Here is a 22,823-nt window from a genome sequence, read left to right as displayed (position 1 = left end):
TCATATTCTGCAGATGTCTGACTTTATAGATGTCTGAATTTTTACGATGCAAATTTACACAGTGCATCAACAAAGTGTTAAAACTTAACTCATAAAAAGCCAGATATTCAGTTTATATGTGTTTATACTGAAGTATATACTAAACACGTCACTGAAAATAACGATTAATGTTTATCTTTGCTGAATTATTTAATAATAATAGTTTTATTGCTGATAACTACTGATACTTCCTTACTGATTGATTTTCTGGTTTATAGATATTTTCAGTTTTAGCAAATATGCTTTTGATTTGCTAATGGAACTTTTAAGATGCGGAAAACAACTACAGATTATTTCGAATTTTACTTCTAAATCAGATTTCAGAAATACAATTGAATTACTGCTAAAGCTTTATTAATTAGAAACGATAAATATTACTTCGTGAATTATATGTATTGCATATTAGTGATGTACTGTGATATTCTATTAACATAGTAATGAACCATCTTTACCCAAAGAGTTACGTTTTTAAGGATGTTTTCTGTCTTACTCTCTAGAATTTTGATTTGATAGTAAACGTTTTAGGCTTATTTAAATTATATTTAGCATTATTTGAATAATTGACTAAACATGATACAAGTTTAATTATTTATAAAGGAAAATATTTATTACTGCATAGATTTTTACATATATTCATTTTTAAAGACATACACGTTTCACTTACGCAGATGTAAGCTTTTTGAATATTATTTTACTGCCTGTAATACTATTTCTCTGAATAGCTGAAAGGCAATCAAAATGGTGCTTTTAAGTAAGATTTTGATCTAAGGAAGAGAATAAACTTCGAAGAACTCTAACTCTGCTGAGCGAGGGATTTTTATTTTTACTTATGTTTTTATTTTATTACCTCAGGCACTACACGGAAAGAGAGATATTCTCCGTGGAGGGCTTTTTAAGAGAAACGCGCTCGTATCCCCAAAAACACCCATGCAGCCACCCTATTCACCTTCACTCAAACGTGTTTTTCGAGAGGGAAAAGGCCATGACACTTAATAACCATGGCGAAGCTTTCCGTCCGACGTTATCGTCGGAAAGTCATCTGGATTTTTTAAATTTTCGTCGGAAATATAACTTTATCATGTTGCTTAGTTAATTAAAATAGCTGAAAGAAAGGAGGCTTTATATACATACACACTTTTTAAGCTTTTTACAGATATTTTAATTAACTTTGTGCATAAACATAATTGAAAGAACCGAAAAACAAACGAACATTTTACAAAAATTTAAACGCTAATTGAAAATTACCACTATCATGATAAATTGAGAAGGGGTTCTTAAGATAACAATTAACATTTTACCTAAGCTCAAGTATTAATGTTTTCGCGTTTCAGAGTAAAATATATAACCATCAACTTCTATATCTCCAGCGTATGTAAATGAAATGCTATATAAATTAGCTAATAAATGTGATAAAAATATTTCATACAAGAAACATACCTAAATCTTATAACACAAAAGCCTTCCAACATTCATATTTGAAATGAAATAACCTAACAAACAACATACAGAACTGGCAATAAACAGCATATACATGATAATTATAATTCCCATTATCCTAAAATTTAGAAGCTAAAAATATGTATATGATTGAAAGAAATGGTGCTAAGAAACATCAGCATTACTACTAAATATTGTAATCCATAATTATTGCATTTTTAATAATATAATTTTTAAAAACATTAAATTTTACATTTAACTGCAAATTGCAGTTTTGTTATTTTTCTCTTGGAATTTGTAGTATATCTCTTGGTATGAATATGAATGTTGCAAGTTATGTATTTTAATTATTACATTTGAATATATTCTATTTTCATTGTTAATTTTTGTACATGCTTGTGATAGCAAAAAAATTCAAGATAAATGGGAAAAAACTTTTTGTTATGTGCTATTTAATGAAGAGCAGATTTAAATGTGCAGTTTCTACTATTGTGTATATTATTCAAATCATTTCTGCATAGTATTCGACGGAAAGTACCCAAAGGAATGTTATAGATTTGAAAAAATGTATAAAATGACAGTTAGAATCTGCCATTGTCTAAATTTAGTGTATATAAATATATTTACATATGATCGAAAGAAATGGTGTTAAAAATCATCAGCATTGCTACTAACTATTGTACTTTTAACAGCTTGCTATTTAAAAACATTAAATGATTTTTTATTAAATGAAAATAGTAGTTCTGTTACATTTTTCTAGTAACTTTCAAACATTGCATAGTTTATGTGTTTTTAAAATATTGCCACATACACTAAATATGTCAAAGTACTTCCTCTACATACGCTGGAGATATAGAAGTTGATGGTTATATATTTTTCTCTGAAACGCGAATAATTTAATACTTGAGCCTAGGTAAAATATTAGGTCTTATCTTAAGAACCTCTTCCCAATTTATCATGACAATGGCAATTTTCAATTAGAGTTTAAATTTTTGAAAAATGTTCGTTTGTTTTTCGGTTCTTTCAATTATATTTATGCACAAAGTTAATTAAAATATCTGTAAAAAGCTTAAAAAGTGTGTATGTATATAAAACCTCCTTTCTTTCAGCTATTTTAATTAAAATAATATTTTCGTCGGAAATATTATGAAGTTATATTTCTGACGAAAATTAAAAAATTCAGATGACTTTCCGACGATAACATCGGACGGAAAGCTCCGCCATGTTTATTAAGTGTCATGGCCTTCTCCCTCTGGAAGGTCGCGACTCAAACCCCGGGTCGAACTACCAGTGTTAAACAGCTTCTACCGCTCGGCCGCTGGTGGGCAAGGAAATGATTAATAGAAGTTATTTATATACATACTGCAACATATTAAAATCCTTTTGTCTTCTCTTTAAATTTTTTAAGCTCTTTTGATGTAAAGTTACCAAAGAAAAATAAAAAATGGGCTCTTCAGAAAATTCTTCGAGTTAAAATAATGAAGCGTCAGGCCATTAGTTTTACAAGGAACATTTTTATGACATTTTTCAGGTAATAATTGTATTTGTAAAAAACACTCATTCGTGCATCCACATGTTTCAACAAAATAATACAGTTTCTCATTCCAGAAACACTGCTGTTTTAATATTTTCTAGAAACTCTACTTTAATTTTTGAAGTATCCTTATTTTAATATTTACTAGGATAATTATACGTAAGTATAATTAAGTAAATTAAATCAATATAATTAATATGAGCAAAAACAATCATGTCTTTCCTTTCCGAATTGGTTTAAAGCTGCTATTAATATGTCTGTAAGCTTTACTCGAAGTAGAAGCCTTTTAAAATGAGAAAATTATTATAAATTTTTAAAATACCTGTAACATATGTAAAAAACGCTATAACATTCATCAAAGCACTGCAAGAAGTCAAGCACATAAATTTAAAAAGTGAAATGAAACAACATTCATCCTTATATTATTTATGGTTTTGTTCAACAGGATTTCAAAAGCCATTGGAAACGATATCTCTGCTTTAAGGTGCAAAATTATTCTATTCTTAATATATATATCATCCGTTATTAGCAATCAATTATCAAGTTAAAGAACAATTTATACTTATAAAAGATATTATAATTTCAAAACTGGAATAATGAAAAGCACGCCATTTAAAAAAAAAAAAAAAAAAAAAAGAAACATTCTCTATGTCTAGAATATCTATGTCTCTATTCTATTCTAGAATAATGAAAAGCACGCAATTAAAAAAAATCTCTCTACGAAACAAATATAAAGTTACATAATATACAAAATTACATAAATTCTAATTTTATTAACTTTTATGCATACTTTATTTTCCTGTGTTTTTAAAGTTTATCTGCTGCAGTTAAATTTCATGAAGTATTTATAACCCAAACATTTAGCATACATATATAGGTCTTTTTTCGTTTGTTCTTACAACTTAACTTTATATATATACACATACATATACATTAACCAAACATAACCGGTAAAGAAAGCCAAAATGTAAAAGATATTAAAATGTAAATACAGAACCAATTATTAATAATATCATTATGCTTAAAATTTAGTATAATGTATTAGGGTTTTCGTAACTTTAAAACTAAATAACTTTAAAACTAAATCAATATAATTATTCATCCATCCCTTTTCAAATGATTGTGGAGTAAACCGTAAGAGTAATTGATACCATAGTGATTTATTTTGATATTCGAATAAAAATTTTGCAAATATCTTCCATCACTTTACCCAGATCTTCATTCATAATTTATCAATGAACATACTAAATAATATTGGAACAGGCAAAATTAATATAAACTTACTTTTAAAAATCAATTGTAAATTTACATAAAAATAAATGAATAGCTACTAAACATATCTATGCTACAATATTATCAAAATGATAAACCATTTCATATTTGTTTATATACGACAATATTCAAGATGAAACACTGAAAGGCAAGAATTTGGTATCCAAAACAAAACTCCATGCTACACTGAACTAATCATTAAATAATGTATCATCAGTTAAAAGGAATAATGAATTATTTTCCATTCTTAAATTTCGATTTCAGGTGAGTCATCGCCGAAGACAAAACTTCAACTGCCAAAGGGGAACGCTCTTTCACAAGAGTAAGCCATGCTTCGGTAGTATTCAGCTCTTCAAAATTGTCGGAAATAAAACTAATGGCACAATTTTTGAGTATAATATCGTTATGCATGTCTCCTAAAATTAATATCTCAACAGCTGTGGAAGTGCAGAGAGACGAAATTATAAACTGGCTACACTTATCTTTCAGCTGCAGCACAGCGTACTTGTCGAATGCGGAATATAGGTCTCGTGCCATGGGATAAGAAAGCTCGTTTATGAGTCCGGTATACATGTATGATACCAGCTGATTCAACACAACGGCATCGATGTCGGGTATAATCATTATGTTCTCTGCTTTTCATTCACTGGATGTTGCAACATGCTTGCGAAAACTGGAGATCTGGCCGAAAGAACACACTTATGAACGTGAATTTTTTCTGAGCCACAGATGACTGTGAAGTCTGAATGGTGATGTTCTTCGTACATAGTTTGCATATCCCGAGATAAGCTGGTTAAAGAATTCGTGTCAATTGTTGCTATGGGCTTGCCTCTTACATTTAAAATATCGAAATCACTATCAGTTTGCACTTCCTTTTCATTTGCATTCGTTTTTGCATCAGAAGGTTCCATTTCAGTTACCTCAAATTGAATTTTTATATAAAGATCTGCGTAAAAATGAGGCGTCCTAGAAAAAATTGGAAGGAAAATGAAAGTGCTTAGCTTGTCCATAGAAGCTTCAAAATTTCTGAAAATTCCTGGATTTAACATTAAATGGCCTTTTAGCTTTAGTGGTAGCCCAGGATTTCGTCTCTGTAGACATAAACGTTTCGTGTTTAATAAAACATCTGGACGAATGGAAAGATTCCACTCATTTGAAGGCCCAAAGCTTCTACTGAATTTCCCGGAGCGCCAGTCACCGCCACAATGCCAAATAAAATTTAATTGATATTGCCTCATGCCAAATGTTTAACTTAGAAGTCTTTAAAATGCTATATACGTTTTTCCTATATTAAACGATTTCGTGAATTTAATCAAAGTCTCTTTAGCAGAAATAAAATCGCATAGCGAGGAAAGGTGGATCTCGGGAACCGTACTATAAGAACTGCGACGATGAATCTAATACATATTTTTTGTTGAACGTAAATCCCCGGGACTAATATCACTTCAGCAAGCAACTGATTTCAAAATTAACAGAAATTCCTGTTTGTATCACTTATCAGACGTCTTATCCAAAGCTATTCAGCGTACCCATGGAAACATATCTAGTAAAGCGAAAAGAAACTTCAGTTTCAGTGATAAACTGAAGTAGTGAGGATATGTATCTTATATAAATAAATATACTTAAATATTCTTTACCGCAAATACATAATTTTTTTTTCTCTGTGTAATGGATTTTATTCAAATACTTTACTTTACACGCAACACTGCAAAATATGCTCTTCAACGGCACGTAATTTTTAAAAGCTTTTGAATAACTTTGTTATATTAGCAGAGAACTTCGCGGAAATTTTCAACAAACCTGTTATAACTTAGCATTAATTAACAAGGTCAATCATTAATATATCACAAAAGAATTTCTTATTCATTTTATTATTACTTTGAAAAATTAACTTATTTAGAAGGATTAGTATATTATTCAGTTATGGAAAAGCTATCTGCCTAAAGCGATGGATGCTTTCGTGGAGGACGTTCTAAGGAAAACTGGCTCGTATACACGTTACACATGGGGAAAATCACGAAAACGCCCATGCGGCCAGCCCGTTCGCGGGATTCGAACCTCGGACCGAATTACCAGTGTTAAGCGTCTGTACCGCTTGCCCGCTGGTGGGCTATTCAATTAAGAAATGACCATCTAAGCTTAGAAACAGCGTACCGTAACAGCAATTCAATTATTGCAGCCGTATCTTTCATGTTACTCCCGATTGGCAAGCTACATGATTTTTAATGAATATTCGGGTTTTGCTAGTAACTTTACTTGGAAATCGCGCTTAAACTATGTAGGTTAGTTGGTTATTTGAACGTAGAAAGAACATGGGAGCTATTTGATTAAGATGCTTTCATAGAGAACCTTTGTAAACAGAACCTACAAAACTACGAAAACCAACCATGCAGCCTGGGTTAGACTTCGCAACAAACAATTAGTATTTAACAATCTTGAAATGCTAGGCAACTCGTGAGGCTCCAATTAAATCTCCAATTTAATATTTTATTTGTAAATATTTAAAATATTGTTGTATTCATAGACACAAAAAGCAGAATTTAAGTTTTTTAACTCGTTAGTAACTCGTTAGTAAACTACGTTAGTTGGTTATTTAACATAGAAAGCACCGTAGTGCAAATGAATATTCGATTTCTTTTGCAATAATTGTATTCACTGAATATTCTTGGAATATGAGCTAAAGAAGGAACGTTGTCGGAAAATCAAAGAATTGTTTAAATCCAGTGATATTAGGTTTGTCTTACAAGCTCAGGATCAAAACGATTCTGCAATTGCCCGAGTAGTTGACTTGTAAATGGCTGTGAATTAAGCAGATGACTTTTAATCTTACGTTTTCAGTCAGAAAACGTATTCCAAATGTTTTGTATTGCATGACAATGTATCTTTTCATTATTCAATAACCAGTCGCAGAACCGCTTGTGTTCCGAAAATAAGTATGTGTACTCAATAGTCCTGCATGTTTTTCAAATTTGTCTTCTTGCGATTTATTTTCTTTCCCCAAAACTAAAGTTGCCTCCCAAAGGAAAGTTTTTGACGTTGAAGAGACAAAAGGAGTATGACAATCTACTTTTAGAGGCATGCCAAAGACAGATCTCTACAAGCCTTCTCTTCCATTACGTGTTGTGCAGTCAGACAAAATGTTGCATCAGCGTAAATTCTATAATGTATTTTTATTACACTCTGATTACTTTATTAACATACAGTGTATATATACTAAATCTTTTACTTCAGCTTAAGTAATTCGGGATTTTTGACGGAATTGTTGTCGGAACACTAGGACTTAGAAGATAAGTCAAATTAAATATTTCGATAACCCAATGAATTTAAGGTCAAAGTTAGTTTCAATATTTTATTTTCGGAGGGAGGGGAAATGTTTTCAGTTTTGGTCCATTATCCTAAGTATATTTGGTTCGATTCTTTATTTTTCCATAAAACCGAAAAATTTACGCATGGTATACATATAACACATAGCTTCAAATTAAAATTTAATAATATACAGAATGGTTATAATTAAAGTTCTACTTTGAAAGGGTCATAAAAGGAAAACTACTGTGTGAAAACCACGAATTACCGATTAGAAAATGTGAGATCACAAATCACTCGCACAAGTGCGTACAGTCTGAAAATCGTTTTCTTACAGATTGCTAATTTGTAATTTTTGAAGCCTGAATTCGGCCCTAAAACATGAAGATACTAATTCAAAACGCTTTTAATCGATTTGGGCAAAGAAATCCCTCATGTTATCTACCTAGTTCCATTGCATTCTCCTACTGCATTCGCTTGCATAGCAAGCAGTCATTCCACACCGATTACTGTTGAATGACAGCTAGTTTTATAACTGAACCATTTTTCTCTGAAGAGCGGTCGACAGCTGGACCACTGTGATTACAGCTCACTTAGAGTCAATGTTAAAATGTTTCGTGATACATGAACTGCAGTAACGTGGCATTTTAGATACTACGATCTTTATGCAAGGCTGGGCCCCACCTCACGTGTGTCGCACACTCAGGCAACATTTCACGAATGAACGTCTTATAAGTCAACATTTCCCCTCTTCCCACCAGACCTCAGCCTCAGTGACTTTTGGCTATGCAGTTATCTCAAAACCACTGTTTATGGTGAAAATATAAACAATATGGCAGAAATGTAAAGTGTGATACACTGACATGTCCGTAACATTCCTCCTGATATGCTAATGGCTGCTGTTTAGAATGCAGTAACAGGATTTAATTTGCTTTCGGGAAAGCTGGACGATACACTGAATATGCTTTGTAACACGTTTCGGAAACTATTAAACACATTTTAAACAAATGTTTTCATGTCTTATTTCATTTAACAATATTGTATACAGCGCCATTTTTTCCCTGGTGGTCAGTTTTTGAACTCTTTTTTTCCCCCGGAAAATAAATTCCTATAACCTCCTTTACACAATTCCCAAGTTTGATAACATTTGGTCCGGTAGTTTTCCTTTTATGACCATTTGAAATCAAAACTTTAATTATAACCACCATGTAAATTAAACTTTAAAAGTTTGACATTTTGGTTCAAGTCCAGCTTTAAAAATATGTATATAAATATAATCCTCTTAGAAAGAATCTTTTAAGAAGCTAATTTTTCTCTCGCGTTACAGCTTGTATAAGAAACATGATCTTTAATATGATTTAGATTGTTTCAGCCGATATAAGAATCGGGTCACTCGGTAGTACAGAATAAACTCTGCTGGACTGTTTTATTTCTTTGTCATTTAGCAAAAATCTTTTAATTAAAATATTTATCCTTTGGACTTCGCTTTAAACTTTATTTCTAGTTAAAATGACTAGAAAATGAAAAGCTGTCTTCAGCTGAAACGCAATTCATGTAATTGATATTTTAAAAAATTGACAAGAATGCACAATTTATGGATGTCTAGCAATCGAAAAATCTTAATTTTCTTGTGTGAGCACTGAAAATAACTGTAGAAGGAAAGAAGAAAAATTAAGGAGAAAAGTAAGCAAAAATTTGCAGGGAAATTTGGCTGTCAGACATACCAAGATGTTTCAAAAAGTTGGACGCTTTTGAATATACTTTCAGTATACTTCAAATAATTTAGGTGTTCAAAGAGAAAACACTTGGACGTGTACACCAGCAAATATAATCAATTAAGCTTTTGTTAACAGAAAAGACCAAAACGACCTCATTGCACATTAAAGCGACTGGTTTTAGACTATTGGTTGTATAAATTTAAATTACGTTATAGAACATCATATCGTATCATAAATGGAGAATCCCATGATTTTCTCAGTCAAATTATTTGAAGATACAAGAGTATATCCAGTATGTGGATGTCACCTAAAGATGTTTTTTTCCCTCCTGATGAAACAGCGTCCGAGCGGTAAAGTCGCTGAACACTGGTAGTTCGGTCCGAGGTTCGAATCCCGCGAACGGGCTGGCTGCATGGGCATCTTCGTGGTTTTCCTCATGTGTAGCGTGTATGCGAGCCAGTTTGCCTTAGAAAGTCCTCCAAGAAGGCATCCCTCCCCTTAGGCAGATAGCCCTAGTGTGCTTTGTCATAATTAAATAAACCAAAACCTCTTGATGAAACCAGTCTTTCCTTTCATCTCATACCTTCAAAATGTTTATTTAGCCTCTAAAGATTGATAAATGCTTTGACCAAATACTTCGTGAAGAACTTTCTAAGGGAAACCAGCCAGCATACACGGTACACATGAGAAAATCCACGAAAAGGCCCATGCAACCAGCCCGTTTACCGGGATTCGAACCCCGGAGAGAACTACCAGTGTTCAGCGATTTTACGCTCGGCCGTTTGTGGGCCTTTATGAAATAGAAGGCGATAAATTTATTTAAAATTATTGTCAGAAATATCAAGATATTTCGAAAAGTTGGATGCTTTTTAATATACTTGCAGAATGCCTAAAGAAAAAAGAGCAACAATAAAGTAGAATGCCTGAAAAAAAAAGAGAAGAAAAAATAAATTTTTGCGTAAAATTTAGTATGATTTTTTTTTTAATTTAAAACCTTTTAATCTTATGATATTTGATTCTTGCGATTTCAAAAATAAAATATTTGACTAAAATATGAATAACATTTTAAGAAATTGTATAAAGCAATGGGCACAATGATAAAACTGTTTAAAGCAGTGTATGCAAGTCATCCAAAGTTAAAATGTCGGTTATACATCTCTCTTATTTATATATATCTTTTCTGAACGGAACATTGAAAGGCGTGTAAAGTGTGCTTTACTGTATTTTCTCTTTTAATATATGCAGTTTTCAAACGCATCGTAGTCTGGGTTACAAAGTATTCTTCCGAAAGAAACGCATTTCAAATAAATAAAATCAAATTCTGGAAAATTTATATTAATAAATATATTTAAAATGCTGAGTTCGAAGGAATAAATAGAAAATTTTAAAGCAATTATCTGAAGAGACAATGCAACACAAACAATTAAAATAAAAGTGTAAAAATTTTAAAATTACCTAAAATAATAACTATGACAAAAAATATATATAAAGAAAACTATTTGAAAAAAAAAAAATAAACGCTGCACCTTTATTTACGCAGTTCGAATAGGTAAATAGAAATTTTTAAAACAGTTATTTGGAAAAAACCATGTAAATTAAACAATTAAAATGAAATTCGAAAAAGAAAAATTACTTAAAATAATAAGTTATAATTAAAAATATAATATAAAGAATATTATTTGGGAAAAAGGAACGATAGTGACTTTTTTCCGTCTTACGGGAAAGGAAACTAGGTTGCCATATATTAAGAAGTTCGCCAAGTGAACTATTCTTTGCGCAATTTGAAAAAAAAAAGTGCAACTTAAATTAGTGAATTTCTCCGTAACTTTCGCTCCAAATTTTACAAAATTTCAAATTTAGGCGTTATTGGAGTTGTAGAATCGAAATATGTAAAAATATTGGTATGTTATTTCAGAAAAAGTCCGATTTTGTGACAAAATACCTATGTTAGAATAGTGCTATATATAAATGTAATATATATCCTAAGTCACGCTTTCGAGACATGAAGAACGCAATTTGAATTTTGTCAATCGGCCCAGTAGAACGGGAGATATAGAACTGTCCCATTATTTTTTTTTTGAGCAGTGTACATCTATGATGATTTGGAAGAGCTCGTACCTCTGACACCTTCCCTGTTTTTGCAAGACATAAAACAAGTGGGGTACCAGATCTGGATTATATCGATTCCCAGAAACTGAATCTGCGTGTAAATTACTCCAATACGTTGAGACAAGAACTGAGAATTCGCTTCCGCAAGGAATATCTGGTTCAACTGGTGCAGAAGGCAAGCGCTTCATGTCAAAACCTAAAGGTGTAGGACGTAGTCCTCATAGAACCAGACAATAAAAAACGTGTAATGTGGCCAATGGGCAAAATTGTAAAAATATTCAGTAGTAGAGATTTAGGTAAAAACAAGCAGTGGATATTTGGTAAGACCAATCAAAAACCTGTAACCACTAGATGTTTCAACCACCAGTGATCCTGTGCTAACTCTGGCAACTGAAAACAGATCTAGATACGGTAGACTCTTAAAACCAAGGACATGCTCTTAGACATAATATACAATATAGACGTTTTGGACTTATATCCTCTTTTCTTTAGCAATGACTTAGGTTTATTCTTTATTGATCTCGTTTTAGTATGATCTGTCATATATATTGTATGTTAACCGAGTTTCTTTTATGTGTTTTCTAAACTAATACGTAGTACTGTTTTGTTTTATTCGTAATGTTAGAAAATGTTTGTGCAATGTCTCATTTTGAGAAAATCAGGGTGGGAGGATGTTGTATCTCTCATCAATCAGCGAGGATAAGTCTGGCAACAGCTGCAGGAAGAAAAACTTGACAATGCTGGAATGGCAACAGCGGATGATATTCTATAGATTTTTAATTTTGATTTTGAGTCGATGATTTTTTGCGTCTTTTGCGATACTATTGCGTTACGAAAATTGAGTTTTGGGTGAATGAAATGGAATCAGCTGCCCCGCTGCGGATATTAGTAAAATATATTTAGAAAGTTAGCTGCATTGAAAAGGATGTGTATGTGATTATGGCAAAGCCTCGAGGGCTATCTGCCTAAGGGGAGGATACATGTAATTTATGCATAAGCTGTAACAAGGTGCAAGCAGTAACTTATGCGGAGGCAGTAATGTATCATATTAATGTGTAAGCAATATTTGTATTATATTAATGTGTTATCATGTATCATATTAATGTGTAATGTAATGAGTATATGTAATTATGTATCATTTAAAGTGTAAGTAGCATTCTATGTGCAAGCATTAATTCAAGTGTAAGTAGTAATTTATGTGTAAACAGTAATTTAGAGTAATAATGTGTAATATAATGCATATATTTATGTGTATATGTAAGTATATTAATGTGTAAGGTAATGTGTATATGTAATCATGTATCATATTAATATGTAAGTAGTATCTTCTGTGCAAGCAGCAAATCATGTGCAAGCAGCTTATGTGTAAGCAGTAATTAATGAGTATCTATTTAACATAATGTGCAAGCAGTATTTCATATGCAAGCAGTAACTTATGTGTAAGGAGTAATTTATGAGTATTTATGTATCATACTAGTCTGTAAACAGTAACTTATGTGTAAGCAGGAACTTATGTATCATCAGTAGGCCGCAATTCATGAGTACGTAGTAATTTATGTACAATGCAACAGAATATGTATGTAATGCAATGGTATAACGCAACTATGCACAATGCAACTATGTAATATAATCCCTGACTGAAACAGCATGCTGTTTCATACTCCGCACTGAATAACCAAATACGTGTAAACTGTGATCCGAATGTTGCCATATGTACAATGCTATATGTAATAATGTATCATATTAATGTGTAACCAGAATTTTAAGTGTAAGCAGTAACTTATATAAGTAATAATTTATGTGTCATCAGCAGGCAGTAACTTATGTGTAAAGTAGCAGTTATGTATAGTGCAACAGTATATGTGTGTAACGCAACGGTGCATTGCAACTATGTAGTATATTCTTTAACTGAAACAGCATTTTGTTTCATACTCCGCACTGAATAATCCAATATGAGTGAACTGCGATCTGAATGTTGCCATATGTACAATGTATTATGCAATTGTGTATCATATTAATGTGTAAGCAGTATTTTTCAGTATTTGTATCATAATAATGTGTAATTATGCATCAAATTAACGTGTAATGTAGCATGTATATGTAACTGAGCATCATATTAATGCACCATATTAATGTAGTCATATTAATGTAAGCAGTATTTCATGTGTAAGCAGTATTTCATGTGTAAGCAGTATTTCATGTGTAAGCAGTAATTTATGTGTAAGCAGTAATTCAGGTACAAGCACAAACAGTAACTTATGTGTATGCGATAATTTACGAAAAAGCAGAATTTATATGTTATCAGTAGGCAGTAATTTATGAGTAAGTAGTAATTTATGTTCAAGTATCGGTAAACTCCCGGTGCGTCCTTATGGGGCCACAGGGAGTTGTTGTGTCTGGATAGGGGAGGGTGTGGGACATATGCCTGTTTACCTCTGTTAGACGCCAGGCGTCCCCGTCCTCCGTCACCTGTCACCTGCCTAAGGGGAGGGATGCCTTCGTGGAGGACTTTCTAAGGGAAACTGGCTCGTATACACGTTACACATGGGGAAAACCACGAAAACGCCCATGCAGCCAGCCCGTTCGCGGGATTCGAACCTCGGACCGAACTACCAGTGTTTAGCGACTTTACCGCTCGGCCGCTGGTGGGCCCCTTGCGTTTGAATTTGCGGTATTTTTTTACCCCCTAAAGTTGCGTCGAGTTCAGAACATTATGCCAGGCTTATTCACGCTGGTGAAAATAAGTTTAAATTTTCGTTATTGTGTTTATAGTGTATAACTTGCAAATATATGAATAGAATTCTATTAAATAAACATTTTAAAATTCTGGAATGGTGTTTAAAATTTTAGATGTACAGTATTCACATTGCTATGTCTGAGCCAGTGGCAGTCAGGCGTAAAGTAAAATTGTTTTTGCTCAACGACACAACCAGAATAATGTAAAGAAACCTCGCGCATAGAATATCCTTACTTGAAGATGCATGCGATGTTAATATTAAAGGAATGCTTTGAAATTCGTTGAGTTTGTTAATAAAAAAATTGTTAAAATTTTACAAATTATGAGACATATAATAAAATAATATCCGATTTGGGTTTCCAGATGCCCATGTTCGATCCTAGGACTATTATTAAAAATTTGATGTTTCTAGGTACCGTTGGTTTTTCACACTGCGAGAAAAGTACATACATTCATGCAGATTCCGCCTTATTAAGTTTCTTTAAATATAACAAAGAGCTCGTATAATGGTGACAACAATTTGGAAAGTGATTCAGACTTTTATCTGGAAACAAAAAAAAAAAAAAAAAAAAAAAAATATTTGCGAAATATGCGACATACGTACATAAGTAGAGGCATCAAGAAAGAAATCACTTCTGAATCAATTTGAATCCATTTTACAATCTTTTCTGGCAAAAACGGTCTTTTATTCTCTCTGTACGTACAGATGTCACACAAAAACATAATTTAAATGGTTTCGAGAGCGTTCGAAATGGATATTTTCGTTGAAATACGATGCCCGTTATGTTATGCGATTACTATACTTATTTACTTCGCACAACGAAGGAAAACGGTCGGTAATTAAATAATAAAACTTTGAAAATGATTTCCTAATTATTGACATAACCTTGAGAATTATAACTAATAACGATCTTAACTGAATGATATACATTTTGAGGATATTTTCAATCATATTCTCCAGATGTCTGACTTTATGTCTTTATGACTTTATGTCTGACTCTATGTCTCGTAGATGTCTGAATTTTTACGATGCAAATTTACACAGTGCATCAACAAAGTGTTAAAACTTAACTCATAAAAAAGCCAGATATTTAGTTTATATGTGTTTATACTGAAGTATATACTAAACACGTCACTGAAAATAACGATTAATGTTTATCTTTGCTGAATTATTTAATAATAATAGTTTTATTGCTGATAACTACTGATACATCCTTACTTATTGATTTTCTGGTTTATAGATATTTTAAGTTTTAGCAAATATGCTTTTGATTTGCTAATGGAACTTTTAAGATACGGAAAACAACTAGAGATTATTTCGAATTTTACTTATAAACAGAAATACAATTGAATTAATGCTAAAGCTTTATTAATTAGAAACGATAAATATTACTTCGTGAATTATATGTATTGCATATTATTGATGTACTGTGATACTCTATTAACATAGTAATGAACCATCTTTACCCAAAGAGTTACGTTTTTAAGGATGTTTTCAGTCTTACTCTCTAGAATTTTGATTTGATGGTAAACGTTTTAGGCTTATTTAAATTATATTTAGCATTATTTGAATAATTGACTAAACATGATACAAGTTTAATTATTTATAAAGGAAAATATTTTTTACTGCATAGATTTTTACATATATTCATTTTTAAAGACGTATACGTTTTACTTACACAGATGTAAGCTTTTTGAATATTATTTTACTGCCTGTAATACTATTTCTCTGAATAGCTGAAAGGCAATCAAAATGGTGCTTTTAAGTAAGATTTTGATCTAAGGAAGAGAATAAACTTCGAAGAATTCTAACTCTGCTGAGCGAGGGATTTTTATTTTTACTTATGTTTTTATTTTATTACCTTAGGCACTACACGGAAAGAGAGGGATTCTCCGTGGAGGGCTTTTTAAGAGAAACGCGCTCGTATCCCCAAAAACACCCATGCAGCCACCCTATTCATCTTCACTCAAACGTGTTCTTCGAGAGGGAAAAGGCCATGACACTTAATAAACATGGCGAAGCTTTCCGTCCGACGTTATCGTCGGAAGGTCATCTGGATTTTTAAATTTTCGTCGGAAATATAACTTTATCATTTTGCTTAGTTAATTAAAATAGCTGAAAGAAAGGAGGCTTTATATACATACATACTTTTTAAGCTTTTTACAGATATTTTAATTAACTTTGTGCATAAACATAATTGAAAAAACCGAAAAACAAACGAACATTTTACAAAAATTTAAACGCTGATTGAAAATTACCACTATCATGATAAATTGAGAAGGGGTTCTTAAGATAACAATTAATATTTTACCCAAGCTCAAGTATTAATGTGTTCGCGTTTCAGAGCAAAATATATAACCATCAACCATCAACTATCATATATCTCCAGCGTATGTAAATGAAATGCTATATAAATTAGCTAATAAATGTGATAAAAATATTTCGTACAAGAAACATACCTAAATCTTATAACAAAAAAGCCTTCCAACATTCATATTTGAAATGAAATAACCTAACAAACAACATACACAACTGGCAATAAACAACATATACATGATAATCATAATTCCCATTATCCTAAAATTTATAAGCTAAAAATATGTATATGATTGAAAGAAATGGTGCTAAGAAACATCAGCATTACTACTAAATATTGTAATCCATAATTAGTGCATTTTTAATCATATAATTTTTAAAAACATTAAATTTTACATTTAACTGCAATTGCAGTTCTGTTATTTTTCTCTTGGAATTTTTAGTATATCTCTATGATATATGAATACGAATGTTGCAAGTTATGTTTTTTAATTATTACATTTGAATATATTCTATTTTCATTGTTAATTTTTGTACATGCTTGTGATAGCCAAAAAAATTCAAGATAAATGGGAAAAAACTTTTTGTTATGTGCTATTTAATGAAGAGCAGATTTAAATGTGCAGTTTCTACTATTGTGTATATTATTCAAATCATTTCTGCGTAGTATTCGACGGAAAGTACCCAAAGGAATGTTATAGATTTGAAAAAATGTATAAAATGACAGTTAGAATCTGCCATTGTCTAAATTTAGTGTATATAAATATATTTACATATGATCGAAAGAAATGGTGTCAAAAATCATCAGCATTGCTACTAACTATTGTACTTTTAACAGCTTGCTATTTAAAAACATTAAATGGTTTTTTATTAAATGGAAATAGTAGTTTTGTTACATTTTTCTAGTAACTTTCAAACATTGCATAGTTTATGTGTTTTTAAAATATTGCCACATACACTAAATATGTCAAAGTACTTCCTCTACATACGCTGGAGATATAGAAGTTGATAGTTATATATTTTTCTCTGAAACGCGAATAATTTAATACTTGAGCCTAGGTAAAATATTAATTATTATCTTAAGAACCTCTTCCCAATTTATCATGACAATGGCAATTTTCAATTAGAGTTTAAATTTTTGAAAAATGTTCGTTTGTTTTTCGGTTCTTTCAATTATATTTATGCACAAAGTTAATTAAGATATCTGTAAAAAGCTTAAAAAGTGTGTATGTATATAAAACCTCCTTTCTTTCAGCTATTTTAATTAAAATAATATTTTCGTCGGAAATATTATAAAGTTATATTTCCGACGAAAATTAAAAAATTCAGATGACTTTCCGACGATAACATCGGACGGAAAGCTCCGCCATGTTTGTTAAGTGTCATGGCCTTCTCCCTCTGGAAGGTCGCGACTCAAAGCCCGGGTCGAACTACCAGTGTTTAACAGCTTCTACCGCTCGGCCGCTGGTGGGCAAGGAAATGATTAATAGAAGTTATTTATATACATACTGCAACATATTAAAATCCTTCTGTATTCTCTTTAAATTTTTTAAGCTCTTTTGAAGTAAAATTACCAAAGAAAAATAAAAAATGGGCTCTTCAGAAAATTCTTCAAGTTAAAATAATGAAGCGTCAGGTTGATGGTTATATATTGTTGAACACTGGTAGTTCGACCCGGGCTTTGAGTCGCGACCTTCCAGAGGGAGAAAGCCATGACACTTAATAAACATGGCGGAGCTTTCCGTCCGATGTTATCGTCGGAAAGTCATCTGAATTTTTTAATTTTCGTCGGAAATATAACTTTATAATATTTCCGACGAAAATATTATTTTAATTAATATAGCTGAAAGAAAGGAGGTTTTATATACATACACACTTTTTAAGCTTTTTACAGATATCTTAATTAACTTTGTGCATAAATATAATTGAAAGAACCGAAAAACAAACGAAAATTTTTCAAAAATTTAAACTCTAATTGAAAATTGCCATTGTCATGATAAATTGGGAAGAGGTTCTTAAGATAATAATTAATATTTTACCTAGGCTCAAGTATTAAATTATTCGCGTTTCAGAGAAAAATATATAACTATCAACTTCTATATCTCCAGCGTATGTAGAGGAAGTACTTTGACATATTTAGTGTATGTGGCAATATTTTAAAAACACATAAACTATGCAATGTTTGAAAGTTACTAGAAAAATGTAACAGAACTACTATTTCCATTTAATAAAAAATCATTTAATGTTTTTTACAAGGAACATTTTTATGACATTTTTCAGGTAATAATTGTATTTGTAAAAAACACTCATTCGTGCATCCACATGTTTCAACAAAATAATAGAGTTTCTCATTCCAGAAACGCCCACCAGCGGCCGAGCGGTAAAGTCGCTGAACACTGGTAGTTCGGGTCCGAGGTTCGAATCTCGCGAACGGGCTGGCTGCATGGGCGTTTTCGTGGTTTTCCCTATGTGTAACGTGTATACGAGCCAGTTTCCCTTAGAAAGTCCTCCACGAAAGCATCCCTCCCCTTAGGCAGATAGCCCTCGAGGCTTTGCCATAATCACACACACACATTCCAGAAACACTGCTATTTTAATATTTTCTAGAAACTCTACTTTAATTTTTGAAGTATCCTTATTTTAATATTTACTAGGATAGTTATCCGTAAGTATAATTAAGTAAATTAAATCAATATAATTAATATGAGCAGAAACAATCATGTCTTTCCTTTCCGAATTGGTTTAAAGCTGCTATTAATATGTCTGTAAGCTTTACTCGAAGTAGAAGCCTTTTAAAATGAGAAAATTATTATAAATTTTTAAAATACCTGTAACATATGTAAAAAACGCTATAACATTCATCAAAGCACTGCAAGAAGTCAAGCACATAAATTTAAAAAGTGAAATGAAACAACATTCATCCTTATATTATTTATGGTTTTGTTCAACAGGATTTCAAAAGCCATTGTAAACGATATCTCTGCTTTAAGGTGCAAAATTATTCTATTCATAATATATATATTATCTATACTAAGAAAATATATATATTATTACATAATATAATATATATATTATTACATATTTTGCACATCATCCGGTATTAGCAATCAATTATCAAGTTAAAGAACAATTTATACTTATAAAACATATTATAATTTCAAAACTGGAACTAGAATAATGCAAAGCACGCAATTAAAAAACATTCTCTCTATGAAACAAATATACAAAATTACAAAAATTCTAATTTTATTAACTTTTATGCATACTTTATTTTCCTGTGGTTTTAAAGTTTATCTGCTTCAATTAAATTTTATGAAGTATTTATTACCCAAATATTTAGCATACATATACAGTAACCAAACATAACCGGAAAAGAAAGCCAAAATGTAAAAGATATTAAAATGTAAATAAAAAATCAGTTATTAATAGTATCATCATGCTGAAAATTTACTATAATGTATTACGGTTTACGTAACTTTAAAAGTAAATCAGTATAATTATTCAGCCATCCCTTTTCAAATGATTGTGGAGTAAACCGTAAGAGTAATTGATATCATAGTGATTTATTTTGATATTCGAATAAAAATTTTGCAAATATCTTCCATCACTTTACCCAGATCTTCATTCATAATTTATCAATGAACATACTAAATAATATTAGAACAGGCAAAATAAATATAAACTTACTTTTGAAAATCAATTGTAAATTTACATAAAAATAAATGAATAGCTACTAAGCATATCTATGCTACAATATTATCAAAATGATAAACCATTTCATATTTGTTTATATACGACAATATTCAAGATGAAACACTGAAAGGCAAGAATTTGGTATCCAAAACAAAACTCCATGCTACACTGAGCTAATCATTAAATAATGTATCATCAGTTAAAAGGAATAATAAATTATTTTCCATTCTTAAATTTCGATTTCAGGTGAGTCATCGCCGAAGACAAAACTTCAACTGCCAAAGGGGAACGCTCTTTCACAAGAGTAAGCCATGCTTCGGTAGTATTCAGCTCTTCAAAATTGTCGGAAATAAAACTAATGGCACAATTTTTGAGTATAATATCGTTATGCATGTCTCCTAAAATTAATATCTCAACAGCTGTGGAAGTGCAGAGAGACGAAATTATAAACTGGCTACACTTATCTTTCAGCTGCAGCACAGCGTACTTGTCGGATGCGGAATATAGGTCTCGTGCCATGGGATAAGAAAGCTCGTTTATGAGTCCGGTATACATGTATGATACCAGCTGATTCAACACAACGGCATCGATGTCGGGTATAATCATTCTGTTCTCTGCTGTCTCATTCATTGGATGTTGCAACATGCTTGCGAAAACTGGAGATCTGACGGAAAGAACACACTTATGAACGTGAAATTTTTCTGAGCCACAAATGAGTGTGAAGTCTGAATGGTGATTTTCTTCGTACATTGTTTGCATATCCCGAGATAAGCTGGTTAAAGAATTCGTGTCAATTGTAGCTATGGGTTTGCCTTTTACATTTAAAATATCGAAATCACTATCAGTTTGCACTTCCTTTTCATTTACATTCGTTTTTTCATCAGAAGGTTCCATTTCAGTTACCTCAAAATGAATTTCTACGTAAGGTGTTGCGTACAAATGAAGCGCCCTAGCAAAAAGTGGAAGGAAAATGAAAGTGCTTAGCTTGTCCATAGAAGCTTCAAAATTTATGGTGTGTCCTGCATTTATTATTAGATGGCCTTTTAGCTTAAGTGGTAGCCCAGGATTTCGTCTCTGTAGACATAAACGTCCCGTGTTTAATAAAACATCTGGACGAATGGAAAGATTCCACTCATTTGAAGGCCCAAAGCTTCTGTTGAATTTCCCGGAGCGCCAGTCACCGCCACAATGCCAACTAAAATTTAATTGATATTGCCTCATGCCAAATTTTTAACTTAGAAGACTCTAAAATGCTCTATAAGTTATTCCTATATTAAACGATTTCGTGAATTTAATCAAAGTCTCTTTAGCAGAAATAAATTCACATGACGAGGAACTGTAGATCTCGGCAACCATACTATAAGAACTGCGACTATGAATCTAATACGTATTTTTTGTTGAACGTAAATCCCCGGGACTAATATCACTTCAGCAACTGATTTCGAAATTAACAGAAATTCCTGTTTTTATCACTTATCAGACGTCTTATCCAAAGCTATTCAGCGTACCCATGGAAACATATCTAGTAAAACGAAACGAAACTTCAGTATCAGTGATAAACTGAAGTAGTGAGGATATGTATCTTATATTAATAAATAGACTTAAATATTCTTTACCGCAAATACATATTTTTTTTCCTCTGTGTAATGGATTTTATTCAAGTACTTTACTGTACATGCAACACTGCAAAATATGCTCTTCAACGGCACGTAATTTTTAAAAGCTTCTGAATAACTTTGTTTATATAAGCAGAGAACGTCGCGGAAATTTTTAACAAACCTTTTATAATTTAGCGTTTATTAACAAGGTCAATCATTAATACATCACAAAAGAATTTCTTATTCATTTTATTATTACTTTGAAAAATTAATTTATTTAGAACGATTAATTATTCAGTTATGGAAAACACATGAGGGCTTCTGCCTAAAGCGAGGGATGCCATCGTGGAGGACGTTCTAAGGAAAACTGGCTCGTATACACGTTACACATGGGGAAAACCACGAAAACGCCCATGCGGCCAGCCCGTTCGCGGGATTCGAACCTCGGACCGAATTACCAGTGTTAAGCGTCTGTACCGCTTGCCCGCTGGTGGGCTATTCAATTAAGAAATGACCATCTAAGCTTAGAAACAGCGTACCGTAACAGCAATTCAATTATTGGAGCCGTATCTTTCATGTTACTCCCGATTGGCAAGCTACATGATTTTTAATGAATATTCGGGTTTTGATAGTAACTTCACTTGGAAATCGCGCTTAAACTATGTAGGTTAGTTGGTTATTTGAACGTAGAAAGAACATGGGAGCTATTTGATTAAGATGCTTTCATAGAGAACCTTTGTAAAGAGAACCTACAAAACTACGAAAACCAACCATGCAGCCTGGGTTAGACTTCGCAACAAACAATTAGTATTTAACAATCTTGAAATGCTAGGCAACTGGTGAGGCTCCAATTAAATCTCCAATTTAATATTTTATTCGGAAATATTTAAAATATTGTTGTATTCATAGACACAAAAAGCAGAATTTAGTTAGTAAACTACCAAGCCGTAGTGCAAATGAATATTCGATGTCTTTTGCAATAATTGTATTCACTTAATATTCTTGGAATATGAGCTAAAGAAGGAACGTTCTCGGAAAATCAAAGAAGTGTTTAAATCCAGTGATA

The 22,823-nt window shown here is 31.8% G+C and overlaps 1 pseudogene; it reads right to left on the bottom strand.

Annotated features, from left to right (window-relative positions):
- Positions 1-619: 619 nt before the first annotated feature.
- On the bottom strand, positions 620-11,600 carry LOC118195317 (uncharacterized; annotated as a pseudogene).
- Positions 11,601-22,823: the final 11,223 nt, after the last annotated feature.

This window comes from Stegodyphus dumicola, chromosome 11 (genome assembly GCF_044657685.1).
Source record: "Stegodyphus dumicola isolate Sdum_Otavi_A_Nest chromosome 11, ASM4465768v1".
In the NCBI taxonomy this organism is placed as follows: Eukaryota; Metazoa; Arthropoda; class Arachnida; order Araneae; family Eresidae; genus Stegodyphus; species Stegodyphus dumicola.
This window is presented reverse-complemented; position numbering and strand designations above follow the sequence as displayed.